This window comes from Armigeres subalbatus, chromosome 3 (assembly GCF_024139115.2).
Source record: "Armigeres subalbatus isolate Guangzhou_Male chromosome 3, GZ_Asu_2, whole genome shotgun sequence".
NCBI lineage: Eukaryota > Metazoa > Arthropoda > Insecta > Diptera > Culicidae > Armigeres > Armigeres subalbatus.
This window is the reverse complement of record NC_085141.1, coordinates 178,057,507-178,084,195: the sequence shown is the minus strand read 5'-3', so window position 1 is coordinate 178,084,195 and position 26,689 is coordinate 178,057,507. Positions and strand designations below refer to the sequence as shown.

General features: G+C 38.3%; 1 protein-coding gene across 3 annotated transcripts in view; it reads right to left on the bottom strand.

The window, feature by feature from the left end:
* LOC134225727 (serine proteinase stubble) overlaps positions 1 to 26,689 on the bottom strand; it is a 605,887-nt gene that overhangs the window by 325,277 nt on the left and 253,921 nt on the right. For all 3 annotated transcript variants that reach the window (XM_062706032.1, XM_062706033.1, XM_062706034.1), the window contains one exon: positions 16,414 to 16,491. The gene's annotated coding sequence lies outside the window, so the exon portion shown is untranslated. The remainder of the gene's footprint in view (positions 1 to 16,413; positions 16,492 to 26,689) is intronic.

Genomic DNA, 26,689 nt, shown 5'->3' with positions numbered 1-26,689 from the left:
CTGACTTACCTGATTTACCACAAAAATCTCAAAAATCTTTGTTTGCAGATGACACGGGCCTCTCAGCCAAAGGGCGAAGCCTTCGTGTCATTTGTAGTAGATTGCAAAAAGTTTGGATATTTTCTCCACTTATTTGCGAAAATGGAAAATTTCCACGAATGCTTCCAAAACTCAGCTTATAATTTTTCCACATAAGCCGAGAGCTTCTTATTAAGAGCAGTACAGAAATCACGTAAGTTCAGTGCGTGTTGGCTCTTGTTTCGGACGGCAGAACGATCCCGCAATTTGCCGAAATATTGTGTTCTGCATTGCGCGGCCGTCAGTGCTTGTTTTGTCGTGTTTCTGCCCAGTAAGCAGATAGTTCGCGCGGCCGAGTGAGTAAACAATTGGTGCGTGATCGGACGTGTTTCAGGTAGGATTTATAACATTCGTAAAATCCGAGTTTTTGGTTCTGATTTTAATGTTCGGTGAATGGGTAAGTGTGCGGTTGAACGTGTTTTGTATATAATGCGGAACATTTGTAAAATCCAGGTTACTTTGCCCTCCTTTGGACGGTTCGTAAGTAAATTGATGAATATATTTTAATATTTTTTCAGCATATACTGTTATTGACAAACGCTCTATATTGTCGAATAGAGCTCCCCTATTATTCACCTTATCCACTAACACAAATTTTCCTTCCCGAGACATCTATGAAGGTAGTATGGGTTCCCTGCATCTTCACTAGTAGATGTTGAACTAACATTCCTTCCCTTCCTTCCGTGATTGTAAGGACGTGGCCAGGTATACAACTGCTACTGTATAGGAAAAAGTACTAATCCCAAGTACCAATTTGCGACAATATACAGTAGATTGCTCAATTGAGCATTGTATAGCCACCCACGATTTGTACAATCACATATGTTATACCGTGGGGCATCGAAATCCGTACACTTAAGCACCTTAGTACATGAAAAAGTCATTAGAAAACAAGAATCGAACGTAAATAAAACGTTTGTCATTGGCACAGGAGCATGAAGGCTTCTGCTTTTGAAGTGTTTCACATTTACTCATTAAAACGTCGAAAAACTTGATAAAATAATGAATAAAATTAACTACCGTGCGGGACCGAAATCCGTACAGCACCGAAATCCGTCCACCTCATGAGATATCAATAAATTAAAGGGGGTTAAAGGTAATGAATGTAAAAATAATTTATCTTGTCCTGTTCAGATACTTGGCAGTAAGCTTTTAGGGCATTGAAATGGAAAGAAGGCTTTGAAATTAAAACAACAAAAATCAAAAACAAATCGCCACCCACCAAACGCGGAGTTTTGGCCGCCATTTTGTTTTCGGGTAGAGCATTATTGCACCAAAAGTAACTGTGTTTCTTTGCTAATTGCGAATCATTACATAAGATAAGCGGAATACAAATCGAAGGGATCGCTTCTCAAGGTGCGTATCGAACTATTTACAGTGGTAGTTTAGTCAATCAGACTGTTTCAATTTAAATATTTAGTTAAAAAATAGCTGTACGGATTTTGATCCTTTGATTCGAAATCCGTCCACGGTGGACGGATTTCGAGTCAGGAGTAGTTGATTGTATTCATTATTTTATTATGTTTTTCGTAATTTTAAATGAGTAAATGTGAACTACTTCAAAAGTAGAAGCCTTCATGCTCCTAGGTCAATGAAAAACGTTTTATTTACATTCGATTCCTATTTTCTAATGTCTTTTTCATATACTAAGGTGCTTAAGTGTACGGATTTCGATGCCCCACGGTACTCCTGACTCGAAATCCGTCCACCGTGGACGGATTTCGAATCAAAGGATCAAAATCCGTACAGCTATTTTTAAACTAAATATTTAAAGTGAAGCATTCTGATTAACTAACCTACCACGGTAAATAGTTCGATACGCACTTTGAGAAGCGATCCCTTCGATTTGTATTCCGCTTATCTTATGTAATGATTCGCAATTAGCAATTAAAACACAGTTATTTTTGGTGCAATTTTGCTCTACACGAAAACAAAATGGCGGCCAAAACTCCGCGTTTGGTGGGTGGCGATTTGTTTTTGATTTTTGTTGTTTTAATTTCAAAGCCTTTTTTCCATTTCTATGCCGTAAAAGCTTACTGCCAAGTATCTGAACAGTATAAGATAAATTATTTCTTCATGATTCACCTTCAACCCCCTTTAATTTATTGATATCTCATTAGGTGGACGAAATTCGGTGCTGTACGGATTTCGGTCCCGCACGGTAAGCCGAGAGCTTCTTATTTGAAACCTTCTAGAAGACATATTGTCACTATGAATGGGGTTCCAATTAATTGGTCTAGCGAAGCTAAATATTTAGGACTTCTGCTAGATTAAAAACTTTTAAAAGTTACATTGAAGGCATTCAAGCCAAATGTAACAAATATATTAAGTGTCTATATCCACTTATAAACAGAAAATCAAAACTTTGTCTTAAGAACAAACTTTTGATTTACAAACAAATTTTTAGACCAGCCATGTTGTATGCTATGCCAATATGGACTAGTTGCTGCAATACCAGAAATAAGGCACTTCAGAGGATTCAAAATAAAACTTTTGAAAATGATTCTGAAGTTGCCTCCGTAGTATATTTAGTACCAATGAACTTCATACTATTTCTAATATCGAGACATTGCAAAAAATGTCCAATAAAATAATTTCCAATTTTAGACAAAAATCGTTGCAATCTTCTATTGCAACGATTAGCTCCTTGTACCCTTAGTATCAATTAGGTTATGTTTAGTTTAAGTTGAAAACATTGTAATTCCTACATGGTTCAATTCAACCAGATGGAAAATCCTAACTGCCAGAGGAAATTGAAATGTATTAATAATAACTAAAAATGTAACATAGCAATAGTGTGTGGATGATAGTGTTAAGAAAACACGGAACACCTAGTCTAAAAGATGAATGCATGTATTAGATAATTAGCAAATAAAATTAGTTAAAAAAAAGTATCTCTAAAAAAATCGAATCATTTACTTACCTTTTTTGAAATCTAAAAAATAATTGAAACTCAAGGGAACGCCCATAAATTACGTAACGCTTAGATGATGAAGGGGATTGAAAGTAATGTGACGATCCATACACATTTTTCAGATGCGTCATACAAAAGTGTGACATGAGGGAATACAATTACGGCTCGGATATTTTATATTTCAAAAAAGATGCCTCACTTGGTGTCAGAAGCACAAATGTACAGAGGAAGCAATTGATTTTGCGGGTAGCCGAAATTATGCCATAAACAGCTCGGATACGTTGAAGTGCGACAGATATTCTTGAGATAAATTATTCCATCATATCAACAACAAAAAACGCTAATTAAATAATAAAATTAAATTAAATTAGCTCTAAATTTAAGAGATCTCATAATTTCAATTATCATCTCTTAAGAGAACGAAAGAATCAAAATTCGAATCACACTGGAGGATCCAATACAGACAGCGTGGCTCCAGGCACAAAGCAATAAACCGAGCGGAAGGGAAAACATTAAAGTATACATATATCTCTATCATACTGATTGGTGAAATTCATTCATTGTGTATATGTCGAAAGATTCGTTATTCTCTTTTAATTGAATAAATTTATAGCTCATGAGTTTTCTTAATATAAACCGAGAATTAACAACTTTGTAAAGTTTTGCCGATTGCCAATCTAATTAAATTTAAATTAAATTTTACCGCAGATATTGAGATAAAGGCATGAAACCTCACAACGCGATTATCATAATTTCATCGGTATTTCGCATCTATACACAGTGCGCTAACAAATTCAAAATCGAATTCAAAATTATGCATCCGCTTTTATCGCGACTGTTCACGGCTGAATTTTAATCGCGCCGGCTAAAACGAAGAGTGTCACTGAATGACTGACTGTGCGATATAAACATGCTACCGCATTTCAGTCACATAAACGGAGCCCGGTGCACACCCACCGACTTCGGCATAGGCTCTGGAGGAGCACAGAAGGTGTAATAAAAAGCAAAATATTACTCATATATTATTCATATATTCCGCTTTGGGCGCCCTGTTCATCGCGGTCGGTCCGATTGCATCAAACGCACGCACTCCACCCGCCCCGAAGCGGTGAGGCATTCAGTTCAGAGCACTATGTGAGATGCATTTTCATTTCGCTTGTCGCATCGTTGCAGAAGAATTTGGTTCGACGAAAGCGTTTTATATCGGAAGCGAATAACCTTGGCAGTTGGCATGAAGGGTGGGGAATTTTTTTACGCTGCCATATGGCCCCCAATGAGACCTATCAGTACGTTAAGTCGGAATTTAAAAAAAACTGGAGTTTATGATTCGCGAAAAACTACATAAAAATAATAAAATAACCTAACCAAGTAGGGTAAGACGGTATAATATGCCCCCCCTAAGGCAAAACCTTGATAACTTTTTTCTTTTCATCGCAATGTATGCAAACTTTGTGTTATTTGGTAGTGCAAGAAGTCGCAAATGCATTGCCCGTGAGTAGTCATATAAAAATACTACAGATAACACGTAATAATGCTTTTTTGAAAAGTCGTGAAAAAATGGATTTCAAAAAGTGCCTGGGCAATACGCCCCACCTTAGCCAAAGACGTTCCAAAGCCCTTCATTAGTATTTTATCAATCCCATAATAAAAAGGTTACAAATCCTTATGTGCTTGACATTAAAAAACCAACATAAGTCCATTTAATCAGGTTTTATTTACATTTCAATAATTTCCATATAATTTGAAAGCAACTGCTGCAAGCTCGCCGCGCTTGTGTCCAGTTGGTAAGGGCATATCGTCCTGCCTACCCTGGGGCGTTTTTGCCAGTTAAACATATTTTCAAAAATCGTTACGCTTTTGAAGATGGAAGCAATTTTATATCATATTAACCACTGAGAAAAGTTATTTTGTTGCCCAACTGAGTGTTCCCGTGCAAGTTTTGCGGACAGTATGCTAGCTTCGCTCCAGAATGTTGAGCAAACAAACATGAAAAGTTACATCAAAACTGTCACTTTTCGTATTTTGCTATTATTTTCATTATGTAATACAAAAATACTTCCACATTCACATAGTACGATGGTTTTACAAATATTTATAGGTACCAACTGATTTTAACCCTTAGTTAGTTATAGTTTTCTAGAAATCAAAGAGGGGCGTTTTGGCCAGGTGGGGCGCATTATACCGTCTTACCCTACCCACATTCAAATGATAATGAGAGAAATTTGTGAATCAGAAATGAGTGATCTTTCGCGTTTGTGAGCATAACGCCGTAGTGAAGTGCACCTTTCAATGAGACGAGTCTCAGTCGAGAGCTGTATCGTACCGCTTTTAATCAGTTGAGTTTATTATCAAGCTTAAATTGTAGTCAGTATTCGCAATAGAGCTCGGTCAATTTCCACATTGTAGGAAGGCTCCAAACATCATATAAAGCTATTGATTATTTACACATGAGTGTTAAAAAGGAGGAGAAATTTTAATCATATAAATGTTTGATTTCCACTAATACGCTCCAATAAAAAATGATATTTATAATTGATATTTTCAAGTACTTCATCATATCACCACAGACAAACAGACGTGATATCACCTTCGTCCTACATAGCTGACTCTGACAGTTCCTGAGGATTCGCCAATGCGATAAAACCAGGATAAATCGTAAATTGTTAAATAATTAATCTTATACTATTCTTAAAAATAGAATCATTCAGCCAAATCAAGTATGCGCCATTGTCAACTAAAAGCGCTAGTGAGAAATGAAAACACAAAGGTACCTATACGATGCGCGCGCCTCTGGTTATGAAGCTCGCAATCTTTGTAATTTGAAATAACAGTTGAATTTATGGTCGATGGGAATTTCTTAGGTGTTACGCCCGTTTCTTATATAAGAAACAAGAAATAAAGACAAACGGGCGTAACACCAAAGGAATTCCCATCGATCATGAATTTGACTATACCTAAATAGGCAAATTTATTTTAAACTCAGCGATCGCTTCGACATCTGGTAGTCAGAATGAAAACTATGAAAACGTGATGGGGTAAAAATAATTCACCGGAAACATACCAAACACGAACATTTTCTGATCAAAATACACTTTTGAGGAGATTAGAAACTATGTAAATTAATGATAATTTTTTTTCTTTGCAATCCACATCAATCCGGTTAGTTGTTATATACGATTTTCAAGAGTAATTTGAAAGAATTTCAATCCGTTAAAACCTCCTGGATTTGTTAATTTCAATCAAAATCACGCATGATTGGTCAGAGTAGAAACAAAAGCGATAGAAGAAACCATAGCCAATGGAAAATGAAGGTTTATTGATATATCTATAACCAAATGTAAACAATGATAAGGCATTTTCAACAGGAAGAAAGGCATCTAAAGCATCTTAATCTGACTTAAATCATTGAGCTATTATTTAAGAACTTAATCAGTTCTGTATTGTTAACTTGTCAAATCTGTAAAAAAAAATTGGCGTGTACAATCATTTTACTGAAATCTAACATTATTTTTTTCGATACTGTCTTCTTCTTCTTCTTCTTATTGGCATTACATCCACACATTGGGACAGAGCCGCCTCACAGCTTAGTGTTTATTAAGCACTTCCACAGTTATTAACGGCGAGGTTTCTAAGCCAGGTTACCATTTTTGCATTCGTATATCATGAGGCTATAACACGATGATACTTTTATGCCCAGGGAAATCGAGACAATTTCCAATCCGAAAATTGCCTAGACCGGCACCGGGAATCGAACCCAGCCACCCTCAGCGTGGTCTTGCTTTGTAGCCTGCGCGTCTTACCGCACGGCTAAGGAGGGCCCGATACTGTATCTGTATGAAAAAGGTAAATGCAAATGCTTTTCAAAATTTTCTTCGAGTAAACACCCATCGAATTGCCTTTGGAACACATCGCACGGTACGTTTCTTGAATATGCGAGGCATAGAGCAGCCTCTATGAGCCTAGAATGGAATAGAAATCTGAAGTAATCTGAACAGTTGAGTTTCTTTAGTCTAAATCTTAACAGTTTTGAATTTCTTCAGTCGGGACTTGGTGATACAGTTAATGATATCATTCTCTTTTACATTTATTAAATTGTGATTCTCAATACACTCTAACTTTCACCTACTCAGTGGCTGAGTAAAATTGTATTGCCATCTCTTTTCTTCCCACGGAAATTTCACTCAACTTCCGTCAAAAGCAGGATTATTCATAGTTTGGAGTTGTCCTGCTTTTCTTTAAGTTTGTCTGTCGACTGGCTAAGACCAGTTGTCCTGCTTTTGACGGAAATTGAGTAAAATTTCATTGGGATAGCAATAGAGAGCAATACAATTTTACTCAGTCACTGAGTAGATGAAAGTTAGCGTGTAACATTCAAGAAAAACGAGCAATGGGTAATGTTTTCAACATAACCGCGAGTAGACGTAGGACTTGTATGAACGTAACGTATTTACATTTAACTTTTAACTTTTGGATCTATAGAGTTTGATTATAGGTATTGATATTGGAAAGACAACTTCCATGCTGTGTTGAATTATTAGCAATTTGTGTATTCAAAACTTCTGGAAATAAAACTAATAATTAAATACATAATAAGAATTGCTTTGTTTCTAACTATTAAGCCCTTATTTACTCAAGCAAGTGTAGGGCATTTACAGATCTCTTATTGATGATAGTATTTGAAGTTAAACAATTCTATTTATAAAATTTTCAGATTTTCAAATGTGCTATTTTGGGGGAATTCTCCCGTTTTCCAAACAAAGAAATGCAGCACCAATTTCGTTGCTTCTTTTTGCTACCATGCGTGCTTACTGATGAAAAAAAATCACAACAATAAGAAACAAGTCAAGGAGCAGTAACCCTACTGTAATAGAGATACTGCTAATACATCAACGAAAACTTATATAATGTTTTGATTCCAAACTCCATGTCTACGGCAAGTTTAATGAAACAATTTCTCAGAAAATAAAAAAACAAAGTATAAAATAAAGTTTATTTAAATATTATTAATTATTTTTTGCGGACGTTTTTTAAAACATGTAATTTAGCAAAATTTTCTAATCTAAAATGGATATTAACACTATTGCTGATCGTGCATCTTTAATTGCTAATACCTTCTGCAAATAAATGAAAGTACCTAATTATTTTAATCAAATTTTTATTTTCACCGGTGTAGTTGATTTTTTTTATATGAAATCAGAAATGTTTTAATGTACATGTCGTTTAGTACCAAGCACAACTTAACATATGGTCAGTCATATGACATGACTCGTACTCATCCCGGGATCATTTGAATTATGAAACCAATCACCTGAATGAGCAGACCAAATCTCTCTAATTTTATTCTTCTTCATCCACCACCGAACTCCGAGCGATGCGATGGGCGATTGCATCCATCGCAACCGACACCATTGCACGCGACCATCATAAAGCACAGAATGACAAAAAAATTCGCCCACCTCTTTCATGCATATTCGCAGACCCACCGGCAGTTCTACCGCTGGTGACTGCATGCTGTCGCTGTGTAGGTAAACACAGCGAACGAACGAACGAAACGAAAAATACGCGAGTTAAAAGCACGTCAGTACGCGCTGCTGTCACAAATTGTAATGACTCGCACGCGGTATGCACTGCTTCTTTTATACACAAAGAAAATCTTCCGACGGACCCGAAGGCCTGACATACCGCATTCTGATGTCCGTATTAGGAATGTACGGGATTGGTTACATATGAAATTTTTGCTGGCTTTGACAAGAATTGAAATTTTCAATAGCTTATCGTTAATAATCTTAAGTTTCAGTGAAATAAGCAAAATGCTGGAGAGTGTCCGAGTCGATTGATATATAAATCTTCAAAATCCATAGAAAGATAAAGGCGCTAGCAACGTTAGAAATCTTCCCTTTCAGCGTAACGCTTTCGATTTCCAAAAATCTAAATGACACCCAGTATAGTAAAGAAAGACGTAAGTCCAACGTCAAAAAAAATCACCACTTGTCTACTAAGCATCTTGTGTTCGGTCCATATAGAACCTAATGTTCTGTCAGATATCTATTGCCAGTTGAAATAGTTGAAGCTAAAATCTTATCATTACAAAGAAGATGCTTGCAGTTTATAAACTGGAAAGTGATTAATATAGACAATACCGACAGTTGGAAATATTCCATCTGGAGATGTAATGTTAATGAAGTAGAAGAAAATGTTTCCCAGCTAAAACAAAGTTGTATATGCTAGCGAAAAAGTGTACGAGGTGGAGGCGATATAGGCACATTCCTCTATTTGAGTTGAGTTCACAAAATTGTATGTATATGGCTTTCACTTTGTGCACTTATTCGCATTGATATACGATCTCTTGTTTTTGTTTTTTCAAAATCAAAAATCGATCGATAATTAATGTCCTCCTTTTTTGCTACGATTTGAGTGAATTCTCACGAAACATATGATTACGGCTTATAAACCAAAACCATGATTTTTGATTTTCTGGCATGAACGATTGCTTAGTAAATTATTCTTCACGCTAGTATAAACTCCGTACTTGATATCTCTTAAGAAACACATTAATTGCAACACATCAATTGCACCATAGTGGTTTTTAAGTCCTTTGTTGGCGCCCTCAACTACCATGCGGAATGTTTGCTTTGGTTTTTAGGCCGTTCACTTTATATTGTTTATTTAGAAAAAGTAGCTTCAAGTTATTTTAAAATGTATATTCTTACTAGGTTTTCGATATATCGCATAGCAGAATTGCTCTGGCTAACAAATCTAAACAAATCCGATGGTGTTAGTAGCTTTGAGCAAACGGGTTAAAAACAAGACATGTTGCAGGTGATGCGAGTAAACGGCGCGATTTTCGTTTTAGCTGAAATTTTGTAGATTTCGAATGGTTTTTTAATTAATCTTGATCTGCTGTTATAATATAATCATTTACGTATAGTATTGACATGGTTTTGGCAATGAAATGAGTTCCTGCTTCAATAAATGAATTAAATTAGTCATAGAAAATTGGAACCTCATTTTTCTCGGTTCAGCTTTGTTGGTTTTTCGGCCCTAATCATATGTTGCTCGAGAATTGTCCTCCTTTGGAAAAATTGCACATGGTCACCCTAGCCATGGTTCACCACATGTATTTGACTGACGGCAAATTGCCACGATTGCTTTGATTGATATTTTGGTGGCTCTCCGTTGTCGTTCATATAAAGCCTACTTCGATACTTTCAAATCAATTAGATATTTCCTTTCCATACTTAAAACCCAGTGCCATTTCACTGCCACACAGGTTCCAATTTGCTAAGTTTACGGTGCTCAAATTATTTGGAAAATCGACCTTGCATTGTTATCATAACATTGCTCATTTTTCCTTCTAATGGGCCCCTTGATTTTCTTGTCGCATAGGATCGTCGTCGGGGTGACAACGGGTCAAATGAGGGTGAAAATGGGACACTGTTTCAACTAATTAGAAGGCTTGTAGAAAAGATTGAAAATAGCCGGCCTAACATGTGTACGACTGCATTATTTAATTGATATTCATGACAGGAAGCAACTTTTTCTGAATTCTGTGAGCTTTTATTATATTTAAATTAACGAGGTGCTGCACGTATTTCAGTCACAGTGATTACTTTTTCGGCATACTTCAATTCAATTCCCGGCATGAGCGATTTTTACTAAATCTCTCATTCTCTCTCGGGACGGTACAAAATGCGACGTAAACAAAAATATGTTTACGTTTGACGACAACGTGATGTCAGATGGTATTATCTCTTCTCTACCCGAGCAGGAGCGACGACCTCGATAACAGAAATTGTTATGATTTAGCCTTGCATAAGAGGTAAAATACCAAAAAATAATACCAAAAACTTATATGTAGAATACTTCATGCTTAGGTATTCCAATACCAAACGAATAACAATTGGTTATGCATTTGGTATTGAAATTCAATTTAATAACTGAGTTTGTTATGGCTTAAGTATTGTGCATATTAGTTTTTGGTATTATTCCTTTGGTATTTTACCTCTTATGCAGGGCTAGTTCATAACAGAGTATGGTATCAATAACAGAATTAGGTATTGTTTAGCCAATTTCTCCTGCTCGGGTATATACATCTCTTCTCTATATACATAAAAATGAATTTCTGTCTGTCTGAACCTTATAGACTCTGAAACTACTCAACCGATCGGCGTAAAAATTTATATGCAGAGGTTTTTGGGGTCGGGGAAGGTTCTTAAGATGGTTCGAGACCCCTCCCTCCTTTGGAAAAGGGGCTCCCATACAAATAAAACCGAAATTTCTGCATAACTCGAGAACTAATCAATTTTAGGCGAAACGAAGTTCGTCGGGTCTGCTAGTTCATAATAAATTATAATTTGGATGAGAAGATAAATTCACTCATCCAAATTTCTTCCAAAACAATTCAAAACTATATTTTTTCATTTTTTGAAATCGTGAGAATTATAAATAACATCACGTATAAGACAGTTTTCCTATTAACGGTGAAGCATTTTTTTCATAGTCACAGCCTTTTGGCAGCACGGTGCGGCTGGACGTTCTTGGGCCAATGTAATTTTTTGTTCAGTGTAATGTATTCTAATATGTTTATATAGTTCTAGTGATATGAACAAATAGAAAAGATTGAAGTGCTTGATACGTTTCGGCTATGCAGTCTCAGTAATCAAACGATAATTTTGATTTTATCCCAACGTTTCGACCACTTTTCGGGTCTTCTTCAGGGGAAAGTCGGTGTTATCGTTTTTCGTTTGGTTTTGGTTGAACATAAAATTGTAAGTGTCAAGTTTGTGGTGTACATCAGTATTAAAGTCCGTAGGGCTCCAAATTAAACTTGTTATTTTTGTTTTGTGGGCACTTTAACTGTGAAATTGAAAATGTGGGTTAAAGTTAAAGTGCTAAAACTATACGGTGCCCACAAAACAAAAATAACAAGTTTAATTTGGAGCCCTACGGACTTTAATACTGATGTACACCACAAACTTGACACTTACAATTTTATGTTCAACCAAAACCAAACGAAAAACGATAACACCGACTTTCCCCTGAAGAAGACCCGAAAAGTGGTTGAAACGTTGGGATAAAATCAAAATTATCGTTTGATTACTGAGACTGCATAGCCGAAACGTATCATAATTACCCTGATCAGTCGAACTCCTATCATAATCGAAGTACTTGAGTTTGGCATTACGGTGTGGTAATCAACAGCTTTAAGCAATGATTGTATCCAGCACTCTGACGATTTTCAGGTAGGTGTTTATTAGATGACACCGTTATGTAAAGTAATTTTGAAATCAAAATTTTTTTTCTCTATAATTGGATCAATTAGGAGTTAAACAAATCGTTGAAAAATATTGAGTACTAGCAGAACCGACGGACTTCGTTTCGCCGAAAATTGATTTGTTCTCTGATTAGATCTCGGGTAATGAAGAAATTGGTGTTTCATTTGTATGGGACCCCCCCCCCTTTCCAAAGCGGGGAGGAGTCTCGAACCATCTTGAGAACCTTCCCCGGCCCCAAAAAGCTTTGCATCCAAATTTTCACGCTGATCGGTTCAATAGTTTCCAAGTTTATAAGGTTCAGACAGATAGAAATTCATTTTAATATATATAGATTGTGCGAGATAAATGGGAGAGTTTAAAAAAATATCAATCATAATCCTACGGCTTCCGAACAGTATACATCATAAGTTTACCCTATTCGAGGGCTTTTTTGAGCGATTTTGTTATCCGACCTCCAGACTGTCGATGATAGCGATAACCCATTCTCACCATCAAGACCCATTGAAATTTTGCTGGTGTTAGAAATTCCCATAAATTTGAAAGCATGATATCAGAACATTTGTTGATGATATGGTCGGTGTGCTTCTTAAGTAATTCGCGGCAGTGTGAACCATAATCTCCATGAAAGCTTCACCCATCATAGATGAAACAAAAACTTAAACCCCACCTATCGCAGTCGAGTGCACTGAAATTCTTGATTCTACTGAAGACTTTCTTTTGGACACATAAGGCCATTCTAGCGTTAAATTAGATGTCATCAACACGAAACTTGATCAATTATTGAATGAATTTATTATCAAAGATTTACTTAACAAAAGATGCTCTGTAAATTAAATGAAATCATTCTTTCAGTTGGTCATTGGACCGTACATCTCCCTTCAAGCCGGTTCACACGTGCAGCACTTTTTCGGTTTTTGTTTTTAATTTTTATAATAGCTAGAGGCTTGAAAAAATATGGATTCTTCGGTAAAGTTGACCTTTAATAAGCCAGAGAATCGACTGAGACAATAAAACGAGATACATTTTTGACGAGAAAGGATAATTAATAACTGTGGAAAATTTAGAGGAAGGGTCGTTTGGCCGAAAACCATTCTGCTAAATGTCACTAGACCGAACCAAGGATGTTAACGATCATTCAGTAATTTGCGTTCGATCATTTAGTAGTTTGTCAATAACACATTCCAGAAGCTGAATTTCAAATCATGTTGTATGGTGGACTTCTAGTGCGAAGGTTTTTCTTCAACTTTTCTTAATGGTTCGTTATTAGTATTCAACTAATAAAGGAGTTAGAGCGCTAGTTGCAGTAACTTAAACTAAATGATTGGAATTTTGTTATCATTTAGTCTAAGTTATTGGAACTAGCGCTCTAACTCCGTTACTAGTGGAATTCAAACAACGAACCATTAGGCAGAGTTGTAGAAAAACCTTCGCACTAGAAGTCCACCATACAACATATTTTGAAATTTAGCTTCTGGAATGTGTTATGAACAAACTACTAAATGATCGAACGCAAATTACTGAATGATCGTTAACATCCTTGGACCGAACAAATAATTAGGCCAAAACCCATCTGACCGAAAGTCATTTGGCTGAAAGGGTCATACGGCCGAATAGGTCATTTGACCGAAAGGGTCAATTGGCCGAAAGGGTCATTTGGCCGAAAGGGTCATTTGGCCAAATAGGACATTCGGCAGAATAGATCTTTTGAAAAGTAAGAAATGAGGATTGAGGAGTGTGAAAAGCGAGAAGCGCGAAGTGATTGGTGAGACGTCTCAACACTCACTTCGCGCTTCGTGCGAGTAATTAGAAGTGAGACATCTCATTTCTCATTTCTTACTTTTCAATGAGAAGCGCGAAGTGAGTAGTGAGACGTCTCACTACACAATTTTCTCACTTCTCACTTCTCATTTCTCACTTCACTCTTTTCTTCTTCTCAAAAAGTGGGTAGTGAAACGTCTCGCTAATTACTTCACGCTTCTCACTTTTTACAGCGAGAAGTGAGAAATGAGGAGTGAGAAGTGAGACGTCTCACTTTTCTCACTTTTCAAATGACCTTTTTGGTCAAATGACCTATTCGGCCAAATGTCCTTATGCCGCCAAATGTCCTATTCGGCCAAATTACCATTTCGGCCAAATATCCTATACAGAAATTATCCTTTCGGCCAAATGACCCTTTCGACCAAATGGCCCTTTCGGTCAAATGAATCTTTCGGCCATATAACCCTTTCGACCAAATGGCTTTCAGCCTGATGGTCTGTTCGGCCAAATGGTACACACTTAGAATATTATACCGAACTCGATTATATTTGAACGGAGTTTTTATCTGCTGAACGCTGGGTTGTATGTTCGGTTCAACAAAGAATAACCGATCGCTCGGTAAAAATTTCGTCGAGATTTAAATGTTAAACTAACCGAATTAATTCGGTTCATACATCCTTCTTTAACCGAGTGTCGGTTTCCAAATTTAACCTAAAGCTGTCAAAACAACCGAGCTTACTGTACAGTAACAACGGAGTTCGGTTATTTTTGTTAGATTTATACAGAAAAAAAAGATTATAATAAATTCATATCAGTATTAATTTTTATATTTTATTTCATTTACTATACTCATTTTGTCACGCGTACATTTAGCTATTCGGAAAACTAAATAGGCACGTAAAATCACATAAAAAACTTGCTGCAAAAGTTGGCAAATGTGTCTGCGCAGATATGTGGCAGACAAAATTTTTAAGCAATAATTTTCTGGAAGATAATATCTGTAAACGGAAATAATAATCATCACTTTACATATAACCAATTCTCAAGATAACTTCTCACATATGACAATCGCTACAAGATTTTCTAACAAATAAAAATGGTAAATCAGCATGCAATGATTAAATAAAAAACACAGTCACGAAGCACACACAGGAAGCGTTCTCTCTTCGTATCTTGTAGCTCTGTACATCAAAATAAATATTTACCGACTGTTCAGTTTGTGTTACTGAACGTACTCATTTCTCGTACCGTACTTGTACATAAAAAAGTATTTCTGTCAATTTTTTTTAGGTGGAACCGATCATAAGTTTAAATTTTTTTGAAAACATTCGGTTGAAGACTTATTATCAAATGAGTTGTTCGGTTCTTTACTAGGTTCTAAAGTGATAACCGATCAACTTCGGTATAAACTGGAACCGAATTCAGTCATTTGTTTTTAAGTGTGTATATTCGGCCAAACAACTTTCGGACAAATGCCGAACGGTATTCGGTCAAACGGCCCTTCCCATAAACTTTAACAGGTAAGGGATCTAATTTTATAGAAAAACGTCTGCATTCTACGGATTTTATAAAATGATGTTTGTTTACAAAGTATGTGACCGCCAAACAGCAAATCGACCCCGAATTCGTAAAAATTGTTGACCGAAACGGGATTCAAACCTAGAACATCAAAAATAATGCCATGCCTTTGCCAACGTTGGCAAAGGGACGACGAAAAAGGGTGAAAGAAGCGAGAAAACGAACTAATTATCATTCTGCGGCTAGACTTAATAATAACTTAAAATGTAACATAGCAAATAAGGATGATAGTGTTAAGAAAACACGGAACACCTAGTCTAAGAGATGAATGCATGTATTAGATAATTAGAAAATTAAATAAGTGAAAAAAAAACTTTTTGCGGCACTGGAAATGAGCGAAAAATTATTATCAATCATCAATCTTTTTTTCCTTCCAGCAAAACGTTGTTTGTGTGAGTTAGCGTTCTCTACTCGTGAGAATCAGTGAAAATTGCTACCCCTGCCCTGCAAAATTTTCGATTACATGCACCGTCCTTAACATTCAGACTTCCAACTATGGCTAAAATAGCTAATTATATTTATGCTTCAGACTATTCAATGAGGTATGTTGTTCTTCGACTTCAATGTTAGCAAAGAATTTTTTCAAAAATATGATTAGAACAAATCATCAGTTTGGGCAATTTACACATTAAAGACGGTGAGAATAGTCTGTGACTTTTAATAACAGCCTGGAGGTTGAAAATCAAAATCGTTCAAAAAGGTTCCTTATAATTTGTGCTTGTCCTAAGGTACACTCCATGCTTGGTGGCTGTTGTGTAGACCTCGTTTATTTGCTGTTTATAAATTGATGTAAGGTGATGCAAAACTTACCCGACAGCCTCGAGAGTTGTGTTCCATTTAAATAGTGCAGGGTTTTAAAATTGCTGAATTAATAGCATTATGGTGGGCCTGTAAAGGAGAAGAAACAAAATGCATAATTATTAATTCTGGTCATTTTTATGGTGACTGTATATGATAGTTTAGGATTGAACAATTTTCAAAATGGTTTATAATTAATCTTAATTAAATAATTAATTAACAACCATTTCACGAAAAAGGCATATCGCATTAAAATCTTAATTTCCACTTAGTATACAATACCTACAAAATATTTTGATAAATTGTCTTATTATGTTTCGCCTTATGAACGGGAATTAATGATCATTATTCGTTCGTTGTTTGTACCAAGCAGATCAGAGAAATTTATCAGGAGGTGTCGAAACGGGATACATCATACAAAACATAAACACGCGGGCAAGGATCCCAGCTCAATAAAGTTATTAAACAGAGTACTGCCCCTGGAAATTATCATGATTACACACAGCTTGTGAGTGGGACACGGAAACTTTTACCGCGTATGTTTCTCAAGTAATACCGAGTGAGAAAAGGGAACGGTTCGAAAATACACCGAACGAAATGACTATCATTAACAAAGATGTTTTTCTTGTTGACTTTGTTGTTCACACGCGGGACTGCCCCCCGGAAATGCCGAGTCCTTTAATTATGTTATTATTATTCGGGTTTTCATTATAAAATGTAGGTTGATGTTTTGGGATAACTCGTATAACTTGGAAAACACTAATCAGGTGATAAAAAGGAAAAAAGGTAGCCGCCATTTATGTTCAAAGGGTTCATAGCAGAATGATATTGGCAATAATTTGTCACGTTGAATACCATAGGTAGCACCTAGAGATACCAAAGAAAATCAAATATCTAGCATTAGACAACGGAAAGGACATTTAACAAAATAGAATATTTGTAGGCATATGCAAACAGTAAGTACTAAAACGATTATCCAACGTGATGTAAGTCAATGCCCTTCCAATACATACATATTATTCAACCGGTATGCAAACAACCTCCGGGTGCACATCAACAGAGATAAGTCACTTGCAGTCATGCGTAGCTATCTATCGGATTACATCATCCACAATCCGCTACCAGACAGGTAAACTAGCGGTTGTGGATCCATAGCCGTCAATAAAGAGCTGTTATCCATCAGTAATTGTGATCACCATCACCATGCTCCAGTAGCGGATAATCCCAGGTCTCAGCCAGCGTAAACAACTGAACTCCTCGATCAAATAGAAGCATTGAATGTCGCATCTGGTCAGATTGTGGTTGCTCACATTCACGCAAGCCGGAGTAAAATTCTCCGATGTGACGCGGGAGGGTAGATCTGCACCATCACCAGAAATAACTGTATCAAAAGGTGTAAATCAGCAAACAAAAAAACATGATGCTCGGAAAACTGCACAGAGCGGTGTGCAGGACAGGCGTGAGGCGAGAAAATCCATGATAAAGGAAAGATGATTTCGCACCTTGTCTGCTTTCGGCCGGACCACAGGGTCTCTCGCTGGTTAGAGATTATAGTCCAATAGGCACTCTGTGGGATTTTTGGTATTTTGTCGACAAATTAAGATAAAGTTTGAGTGGAGGTTCCGAAACCAACTCTCTAAATAGCAAAGATCGAAGCGAAAAAATGATTCCTTGGCCAAGTTTTGTAGTCTATTTCCTAGAGAGGACGTTTTTCTACATTGACCGGCGCTTTCTTGTGTGCGGCTGTGGAAAGTTAGAAGATACAGAGAAAAAAGGAAAAGTCTACACTTTTCAAAGTCTCAAAAATATTAGTCCGAAACCGATATGGTCATCCTATTTTTTGCACCCAGTTGCGCAAAATTTCTATTGTTATTGCTGTTTGGAGTCAATACAGATTTCTTTCCAGCCTAGTTTATTTTATTTTTGACATTTTTTGGCATACCGTGGGACATCGAAATCCGTACACCTAAGCACTTGTGCATAGCGAAAGTCTCTAGAAAAAACAGATTTAATGCACACAAAACGTTCGTCGTTGATACCAGTGCACGAAGACTTCTATTTTTAAGTGTTCCACTTTTATGCATTTCAGACTACGAAAAACACCGTGGAAGGATTTCGAATCAAAGTATCAAAATCCGTACAGATATTTTTGATCAAAATATTAGAATTAATGGTGAAAACGAAAGTGTAACTGAATGAACATAATCGACGATGGTAAAACTTAAGTTAAAAGGCTTAAAAAGGCTTTAAACAAAGTGAAAAACAGAAAAACAGTAAGGCTGCTGATGAACGTCATTAGAGTAGCGTGGGGCAAGAGTACGCACTTAGTTTTCAATCGATCATGTGGCCCTTACGAAGCAAGATTGTGCAAATCAAATCAACGTCAATGATTCATATTCTCTTCCTATATGTTACCCAGCGGAAAAAATATTGAAATTATTGAAATTCGTATTAGTAGAACCCTTATTGCAAGACAAGTGAAAAACGCATCTAAACCGGGGCCACTATCTATACCGCCAGCGCTAAGGAAACAACTAGCAAGCGGAGGAGCTGAAAAAGCTACCCTCTGGTCCAACCAGCAAAAAAAAACAAAACGATAACTGATCGTTAGACCAAACATTAGACAAGGCACGAACATATTATTTTTTCCCCTAAAGAAGACACCAACCTCGTGTCGAAACGTTGGACAAATCTCTACGCAGTATTGTTTCAATCTTGAAAGACTGTGTAGCCAGTTTAAGTTGAAATAACAATAAACAGTCGATCCTTCAATAGTACACAATAATCAACAAATTAACTTAGAACTAAACACGTTAAATATATTCAAATTTGGATGGAAGATAAAAGCTGTATCGATATCCAAGACTCCAATGGTTGAAACGCTTTACATAGAGGAATCGTTGTAGCCAGACAAAAAAAACCAAACTTAAGCATAACATTGGTTTATAAAACCGACCAAAAAAAGAAACTTTTCCGAGTGGAAGATTTTTGTTACGCGACAGCAATATAAATACTTGATATTCTTAAAAAATAGAGAGCGTTTCTGTATTCCTGTTACAGTTATGTTCCGTTTTTATCAACACTGTCCGTGAGATTCAGTTGACAAAAACGGAAAAAATTTCTTTGACGAGGGTCCGCAGTCTACGGAGGGTCCGCAAGTCATCTTCCACCTGATCGATCCACCTTGCCCGCTGCGCACCTCGCCTTCTTGTGCCCGTCGGATCGTTGTCGAGAACCATTTTCACCGGGTTACTGTCCGACATTCTGGCTACGTGCCCGGCCCACCGCAGTCGTCCGATTTTCGCGGTGTGAACGATGGATAGTTCTCCCAACAGCTGATACAATTCGTGGTTCATTCGCCTCCTCCACGTACCGTCCGCCATCTGCACCCCACCATAGATGGTACGCAGCACTTTCCTTTCGAAAACTCCCAGTGCGCGTTGGTCCTCCACGAGCATCGTCCAGGTCTCGTGTCCGTAGAGGACTACCGGTCTAATAAGCGTTTTGTAGATTGTCAGTTTGGTACGGCGGCGAACTCTATTCGATCGGAGCGTCTTGCGGAGTCCAAAGTACGTACGATTTCCAGTAATTATGCGTCTCCGAATTTCTCTGCTGGTGTCATTTTCGGCAGTCACCAGTGAGCCCAGGTACACGAATTCTTCTACCACCTCGATTTCGTCACCACCGATGCAAACTCGCGGTGGGTGGCTCACATTGTCTTCTCTTGAACCTCTTCCTATCATGTACTTCGTCTTCGACGTGTTGATGACTAGTCCGATCCGCTTAGCTTCCCTCTTCAGTCTGATGTAGGCTTCCTCCATCTTCTCAAAGTTACGTGCCATAATATCTATATAGTCGGCGAAGCCAAATAGCTGGACGGACTTATTGAAAATTGTACCACTCGTGTTAATCCCTGCCCTTCGTATTACCCCTTCCAAAGCGATGTTGAATAGCAGACACGAAAGACCATCACCTTGCCTTAACCCTCTGCGGGTTTCGAAGGGACTCGAGAATGCCCCTGAAACTCGAACTACGCACATCACCCGATCCATCGTCGCTTTGATCAACCGTGTCAGTTTATCCGGAAATCCGTGTTCGTGCATTAGCTGCCATAGCTGGTCCTGATCGATTGTATCATATGCGGCTTTGAAGTCGATGAATAGATGATGTGTGGGCACGTTGTATTCGCGGCACTTCTGCAGTACTTGGCGAATGGCGAACACCTGGTCCGTGGTGGAGCGTTCGCCCATAAAACCCGCCTGATACTGCCCCACGAACTCCCTTGAAATTGGTGCTAGTCGACGGCATAAAATTTGGGATAGTACCTTGTAGGCGGCGTTCAGCAATGTGATTGCGCGGTAGTTGCTACAATCCAGCTTATCGCCCTTTTTGTAGATGGGACACACGACACCTTCCATCCACTCCTGCGGCAAAAATTCCTCCTCCCAAATCTTGGTAATGACCCAGTGCAGCGCTCTAGCCAGTGCCTCACCACCGTGTTTAAATAGCTCTCCTGGTAGTTGGTCAACCCCAGTGGCTTTGTTGTTCTTCAGCCGGCCAATCTCCTCCTGGATTTCCTGGAGATTCGGAGCCGGTAAGATTATGTCCTGCGCGCGTTCTCCCAGGTCCATCACCATACCGCCATCTTCGTCTGCCACATCGCCATTCAGGTGTTCTTCGTAGTGCTGCCGCCACCTTTGGATCACCTCACGCTCGTTCGTAAGCAGGTTCCCGTTTATGTCCTTACACATATCAGGCTGTGGCACGTGGCCCTTACGTGAACGGTTTAACTTCTCATAGAACTTTCGTGTGTTATTAGCGCGGTACAGTTGCTCCGTCTCTTCACGGTCTCGATCTTCCTGCTGGCGCTTTTTCCTCCGGTAAATCGAGTTTTGTCTGTTCCGTGCCTGTTTATATCGTGCCTCGTTCGCCCTCGTGCGGTGATGCAGCAATCTCGCCCATGCTGCATTCTTCTCTTCCACTAACTGCTCACATTCGCCGTCATACCAGTCATTTCTCTGATCCGGGGGCACCGTGCCAAGTGCAGCGGTTGCGGTGCTACCAATGGCGGATCGAATATCTCTCCAGCCATCTTCAAGAGACGCTGCGCCTAGCTGCTCTTCCGTTGGGAGTGCAACTTCCAGCTGCTGCTCGTATTCTTGGGCTAGTCTAGCGTCTTGTAGCCGCCCAATGTTGAGCCGCGGCGTCCGACTTCGACGCGTGTTGTACACCGTCGAGAGTTTTGAGCGCAGGCATACTGCAACGAGGTAGTGGTCGGATTCAATATTCGCACTGCGGTAAGTGCGGACGTTCGTGATGTCGGAGAAGAATTTACCGTCGATTAGAACGTGGTCGATTTGGTTTTCCGTTTCTTGGTTAGGTGATCTCCATGTGGCCTTGTGGATATTTTTGCGGGGAAAGAAGGTGCTTCGGACTACCATTCCGCGGGAGGCTGCGAAGTTTATGCATCGTTGGCCGTTGTCATTCGATACGGTGTGCAGACTATCCGGTCCAATGACCGGTCTATACATTTCCTCCCTTCCTACCTGTGCGTTCATGTCACCGATGACGATTTTGACGTCCCGCAGTGGGCATCCATCGTATATCTGTTCCAGCTGTGCGTGGAACGCTTCCACGAAGACTTCTATCAGTGCACGAAGACTTCTATTTTTGAGTGTTCCACTTTTATGCATTTCAGACTACGAAAAACACCGTGGAAGGATTTCGAATCAAAGTATCAAAATCCGTACAGATATTTTTGATCAAAATATTAGAATTAATGGTGAAAACGAAAGTGTATTAAGAAACTGAATGAACATAATCGACGATGGTCAAACTTAAGTTAAAAGGCTTAAAAAGGCTTTAAACAACGTGAAAAACAGTAAGGCTGCTGTTGAATGTCATTAGAGTAGAGTGGGGCAAGAGTACGCACTTAGTTTTCAATCGATCATGTGGCCCTTATGAAGCAAGATTCTGCAAATCAAATCAACGCCAATGATTCATATTCTCGTCCTATATGTTACTCAGCGGAAAAAATATTGAAATTATTGAGATTCGTTTTAATAGAACCCTTATTGCAAGACAAGTAAAAATCGCATCTAAACCGGGGCCAAAACGATAACTGATCGTTAGACCAAACATTAGACAAGGCACGAACATATTATTTTTCCCCTAAAGAAGACACCAACCTTGTGTCGAAACGTTGGACAAATCTCTCAGTATTGTTTCAATCTTGAGCCAGTTTAAGTTGAAATAACAATAAACAGTCGATCCTTCAATAGTACACAATAATCAACAAATTAACTTAGAACTAAACACGTTAAATATATTCAAATTTGGATGGAAGATAAAAGCTGTATCGATATCCAAGACTCCAATGGTTGAAACGCTTTACATAGAGGAATCGTTGTAGCCAGACCAAAAAAAAACCCAAACTTAAGCATAACATTGGTTTATAAAACCGACCAAAAACATAAACTTTTCCGAGTGAAAGATTTTTGTTACGCGACAGCAATATAAATATCTGATATTCTTAAAAAATAGAGAGCGTTTCGGTATTCCTGTTACAGTTATGTTCCGTTTTTATCAACACTGTCCGTGAGTTTCAGTTGATAAAATCTTTGACGATTTGTTTTAGCAAAAATTTTAGTAACAATGATAGGGGAAGTGCACCGGTTTTGGCCACCTTAGTGCCTAATTTGGCCAACCCTGAAAAATACATATTTTTCCAAAATAATCGGTCAGTTAAAAGCAGCGTAGAAGTGTGAGAGATATATCTCTTGTTGGAACTAATGAAACCCTCGTGAATTGCTTCATTTTTGGAGCTATTCACAAAATTCGCCAAATTAGGAACATTGCCAAAAGCAGTACAGTTTTCCTATATTGCTGGGGAAATGTTTGATTTTCAGGTTCTAACATTTTTAAATGCTAAGGGCTGTCCATAAACCACGTGAACATGTTAGTGGGAGGCAAGGGTTATTGACAAGAGACCAAAATTATTATACCTAGGAAATGTATATTGATCATCAATGGTGACTGGTTGAGGTTCCTGGCAAGTAAGGAGTGCATCAAGGGAACGTCCATAAATTATGTCACGCAAAAATTAGCCTCAATCCCTCCTCCTTTCATTGTCCCACTTTTTGTATGAAATTTCCAAACAATATATATGAGTAGTCACACTTTTTAAAACCCTCTCCCTCCAACTAAAAGCGTGACGTAATTTATGGACGCTCCCTAAGATAAGATGGCAGCCGTTGATAACATAACAATAAATTTGAAAATGTTTGACCTCCTTAACCCTTTTGGGTTATATATGCACAGCGTTTTATATTGGCTGTGAAAAATCAAAGAAGAGAGCTAGGTCCCCAGTTTCTCCAGCAAAAAAGTTCATCAGGATGTCGGCTACCCAGAAAAAATATTGAAGGTCAAGTTTGACTATACCTTGAATACCTAGATATGCATCCAAAACCTTGAGAAGATTTGGCTTCTGACATCATGCAGATGAATCTGAAATATTTGGATCCTATACCACATTGTTTAATAAATCTTAACACTCAATCAAGTTTAGTCATCTTCATACAAGATGCTCAAGGTTCTCCAAAACGTTTTCGATTTCAGCCTACGGTATCTACCAGATCAACCAAGGCTTATGCAATGTCTTCATCATCGGCATATACTCAATCCAGTCCAATAGGCACATGCGCATAATAAAAATCCAATTTTCTTGAGTATTCTCCGGACAACCAAGACTTTTTGCAATGTGCTCAACATCGATAAGGACCCAACGTGGTTAAAAAAGAAATACGAAGTGTTCATGATTTTCATGATTTTCGAGTTCAGTTCAAAGTATCTACTAGATCAATCATGACTTTTGCAATGTCCTCATCGTATGTACCAAAATCCAGTTCAAAAAGCATGGGACCCTAATTTTTATGAACATAAGATGTCCAAGGAGTCTCCAGTTAGCCTTGCGAGCATAGGCGCCGGATTGCCAATCCGGAAATGGTGAGTTAGATGCGGACTAGTACAAGTGCTGATTGAAGTCATAAAGCCTGTCCACGTTAAATTTCAGACACCCATCTCCAAACGCGATTTTTGAACACTTTCACCAACCACTGAGACGATTTATTTACATGGCAGCTCAATCTCTTCGCTTTACTGCTGCTTTCAGCATGTCTTAGCTCTTGTTCAAATTGATGGAATGACGACAAATCAATTGAACATTGTCTAACTGTCCGAAATTTAACGTGGACAGGCTTTATAAGCTAATAGACTCACTGGGATATCATATCTAACATCATTCATAAATTTTGAAGGGATATAATATCGTCGATATCGAGATGTGGAAGAGAAGTTCTTGGAAAATTGTTCGAAAGGACTATCAGAGTAATCGGGGATGGGATGTTTGGTGATGCACGGATATATCATTTAGGCCTTGGTTGATCGGGTAGATCGCATGTTCGGAACTCCAGGACGTTTTGGAGAACAGAACAGGCTTGTAGTAGCCTGTAAAATTAATGAGTACCATTCTATCGGCTCGACGGACCTGTTGGGATGTTTTGCAATACACAGGCACATCGTTCATGACTTGGTTGTTCATGACGCATATTCTGAGAACCGAAAAGGCAAAGTAATGAGCAGGGAATCAATATTCGAGCAACGCCTAATAATATACCCTTTGTGGTCAACAGAGTTTGTTACTGACAAACGCACCTCGCAACAAGCCTTTGTCAGAACCCAAACACAATATGACAAGAATCATTTGCCTTGCATGCTCTGATATTTCCGAGAATACGATGATAAATTTGTGATCAATGTTAGATTATCGAATATTTCCATAATAGCAGAAACTATGATAGCTTAAAAGTGAGATTTGCTGTAGAGACAATACAAAATAACGGGATGAAAAGTAAGCAACAAAATTGCCTTCTTTTTTGTTGCTGACAACAAAATTCGGATCGTTGTCATTATTATCTCCGACAAAAACAAAGCTTTGTCGTTGGTTCTCTTTTGTCGCTTGTTTCGCATGCGCATCGAAGAAAAATTTATTCCCTGGTTATGATTATTTGAACATATATCTCAGCTTAGGACATTTTGTTTGTAGACATATTTCTTGATACATTCGAGGACATGTACTCCAGAACAGTTTGGACAGCCTAGAACAAAAGATATTTTAGTTACTAGATGAAGATTGTCGCTGTCGTCGCTGTCCGGAACATCTTTTGCTGGCGAGGATAGGGGAGCTAAATGTCAAAGAAGGAAAATCCATACGATTTGACAGGTATGTACCACACATGTTTCGGACAGCAGAACAAAGGGAACAGTAGCGACAATCTTTATCTAGTAACTAAAATATCTTTTCCTAGAACATTCGCATAAAGCATTTCAACGATTTTTCAGTTCAAGACAAAATTTTCAAAACGACTTATCTGCTTTTGTAAACAAAGATTCAAACGACGATTTGACGAATCTGATAGCACTCCCTCGCGAACCAACACCACCCATAGGTAGGTGAAGGTTTCCGCTACCTGTTGATGGTGTTGGTTTGCGCGGGAGAGCTATCAGATTCGTCAAATCGTCGTTTGAATCTTTGTTTACAAAAGCAGATAAGTCGTTTTGAAAATTTTGTCTTGAGTTACATCAGATCGCCAGATAACAATGTAATCCTTCGCCTTCAAGCAATAAAGTGCAAACAAAGCCACATCTTGTCACTTTTATTTCGATGGATGAGGGGAATACGATGAAGAGAACCCTCTCTTGTTAGTTACGGCTTTATTACCGCTAGTGTTTGAATATTATTGTTTAGTAATTATTTAATCACGAGGCAATTCGTTGCACTTACCCTTCAAGCAACACCGACGTAGACTTACCTGCATTATTCTCTTCCACTAACTGCTCACATTCGCCGTCATAACAGTCGTTTCTCTGATCCGGGGGCACCGTGCCAAGTGCAGCGGTTGCGGTGCTACCAATGGCGGATCGAATATCTCTCTAGCCATCTTCAAGAGACGCTGCGCCTAGCTGCTCTTCCGTTGGAAGTGCCACTTCCAGCTGCTGCGCGTATTCTTGGGCTAGTCTACCGTCTTGTAGCCGCCCAATGTTAAGCCGCGGCGTCCGACTTCGACGCGTGTTATACACCGTCGAGAGTTTTGAGCGCAGGCATACTGCAACGAGGTAGTGGTCGGATTCAATATTCGCACTGCGGTAAGTGCGGACGTTCGTGATGTCGGAGAAAAATTTACCGTCGATTAGAACGTGGTCGATTTGGTTTTCCGTTTCTTGATTAGGT